Source organism: Castor canadensis, chromosome 1 (genome assembly GCF_047511655.1).
Source record: "Castor canadensis chromosome 1, mCasCan1.hap1v2, whole genome shotgun sequence".
Classification (NCBI taxonomy): Eukaryota; Metazoa; Chordata; class Mammalia; order Rodentia; family Castoridae; genus Castor; species Castor canadensis.
In genome coordinates, this window is record NC_133386.1 from 196,765,822 (window position 1) to 196,768,499 (window position 2,678).

General features: G+C 39.1%; 1 pseudogene; it reads right to left on the bottom strand.

Annotated features, from left to right (window-relative positions):
• Window positions 1–677: 677 nt before the first annotated feature.
• LOC109695986 (large ribosomal subunit protein uL18-like) lies at window positions 678–1,648 on the bottom strand (annotated as a pseudogene).
• Between the last annotated feature and the right edge of the window lie 1,030 nt (window positions 1,649–2,678).

Genomic DNA, 2,678 nt, shown 5'->3' on the forward strand with positions numbered 1-2,678 from the left:
AAGGTTCAGCATTCCACCCCTACCTCCACTGTCAGTGTTATATTACAATTCGCTGTTTATGCTTTTCAGTTTTGTTGGGGCGGGGGAGTATTCCGTCTGCCCAGGGACTGTGCTGGATTATGTTCCCATGGGGTGGGTAGGGGAGTCACGCATGGTGCATGATGCTTTCCTGTTTGTTCTGCAGATTCACATAAGTAGCTTTGAAACCAGCTGGCAGGGAGAAATGACATGGCATACAGAGGCCTCCCATGGGTTAGCAGTCCAGGATGTTGCAGCATTCAATTCTGATTGATGCTCTGTCTTCTGCTTGTTTTGTGAAACAAAACAAAACAAACAAACAAAAAGAAATAGCCAAGGGGCTTTTTTTCCAAGGTGGGACATGCCTTGCTGGCTGTGCCACAGGATTTTTGCATCTGTTAGGTGTAATTAAAGGCTGGTTTATGGATCATTCCTTGAATTTTATATGCTAGATGCAATCAGAATTACCCAAGTGTAGTTCCAATGTCTCAAAGTGGTTTCTGGAGTCACAGAGCTTAGAATTTCTGATTGCCCACCCTAACTGCCATTTTGAATCCTCTCCTGTGCATGTAGTCTTGATTCCCCACCCTCCCTCCATGTTCATTAAACTTATTGTCTTTATCTAAAAAATCTTCATAGAAATTTGTTTGGCTTAGCTCTTAGCAGAGGCAAGCTCTGATAGAGCATGCCTTCTTTTGAGCTACTCAATCTTTCTTCTGGGCAAAGGACACTTTGGGACAGTTCCACATCTCTTTTTAACTTATCTCTTGTGCTTCTTCTCATAGACTGGATTCTCTCATAAAGCAGCATGAGCTATCTTACACATCTCCCCCATGATGTCTAGAGTTATGTTGTTCTTAATGTACTGAGAGAATTGTTTTTTATAAGAATCTTCATCTTGTTCTGTAGGTAACACCAATTCTGACCCATGATGTATTTCTGCATTGAACTCCCTGCTTTCAGAATCATAAGCAAGGAGTCATTTGGTAGTATGAGAGATAGACAAGCCTCCATCCACAGCTCCTCAGGACCCAACAACTCTATTTCCAGTGTAGTTCTGGCAAGGCTTGCATCTAAATAGCAGGTGAAAGTACCTGGTTGACTATCAATGGTTTCCACAATGTATTTATCTCTGATCACCTCCACTTGGCCTTCAAAGATCTTCTCCTTGCCAAACCTATTGAGAAGACTGCAGGCCAGCAGCAGGCCAGTACAATAGGCTACAGCATAATTTGCTAGGCCAACTTTCACATCAGTTTTGGTAGTTCTTGTGCATATGCTATACAGACTATCATATCCCCCTCTATACAGATACAAACAAACATGTTAGTTGCACAAATTATCATCCTGTATATAGGTGTGTTGTACTTATGTTTGTTCTGAATCTCTAAGTGTTTCCTAGCATAGTAATCAGTTTTTCCCTCTCATTGTCTGCTACAGTTTGGTTGACATCTCTTCAAGTAGGTCTTATTCTTGACAACTTTAACAAAACCCATCCTGCATAATAGAGAACAGTAACTGCAGCTGGATACACAGGCCCATCTTTGCTAGTGGGCTAGTACTGAGTTTTGGTTTAGTGTTTTCAGTAATTTGATGCTACCATCTTTTTACAAAATCATGTATATTAATAAATCTCTTCATGAACCATTTCTTATTAAGTAATTTACTGGTGCTAAGTGACCTGTTACTTCACAGTTTAATTATTATAGTCAAACCCTCCCTTTTCTCATTTCCTATTCTTACAACCCAAGAAACATTTCACAGCATGCATTTCCTTACTTAGAAACTTGCAATGCTTCTCTGTAATATGAAGGTTGTTCTCAGCCTGAAATGTCAGACTTTCTTTCAGTATAACTCAAACTTCCCTCTAACACAACACTTAATTCAGTCCTGTGTTCTCTCTTCTAGTAAAATTGGTGTACTCACTGACTATGAATTCCCTCTTTACTCCTTAGTCAATGCTTTGTTATAGACATTTATTCTTCCTAGAATGACCACTTGCCACATCTTCCTAAATAGTACCTATTCATTGGCGCTCAGGTGATGAAGCCTTCTTTAACTATTCTAATTTGCAATGAACTCTCACTCCTTTGAACTTTGTTATTAAAGCACTATCATATAATTACTTGTATGGTTTAATTTTTCACAAGAGCCTTTTTCTATTCACTTGATGGCAAGCTCCTCAGTGGGCTGTTAGATAAAATGATGTTAAATGACCAGAAGGAATAGAGTAAGAACATGAAGAAAAAAGAGAGAGAGAAAGTAAAACAGAGAGAGAGAGAGAGAGAGAAGGAAGAATGGGAATTTGAGTTCTGCCTAGGGAGAATGGCAAATAGGTCTTGTAATACTTGAACTAAGAATGTTAGAGCTATGTTTCTTCTAGGACAACAAGTAGAATAAACCCACTTTTCACAGTAATCTCAATGGTCACATTAAGCAGTATTTCTACTGCCCTCAGTGGTTGCTTATGGTGTATGTGACTGTGATCTTAGATGCTGAGGTGGGAACAGGGTTAGGACAGTTGAGTAGAGTTGGTTGCACCTCATGAACTGTGAAGCACAAAAAGTCAAAATTTTCAAAGATTATGGATTTTGTATTATAGAGGCAAAATCTATGTTATTGGCAACTTATGTCTAAAAAACATTTCAAGCAAGTAATAG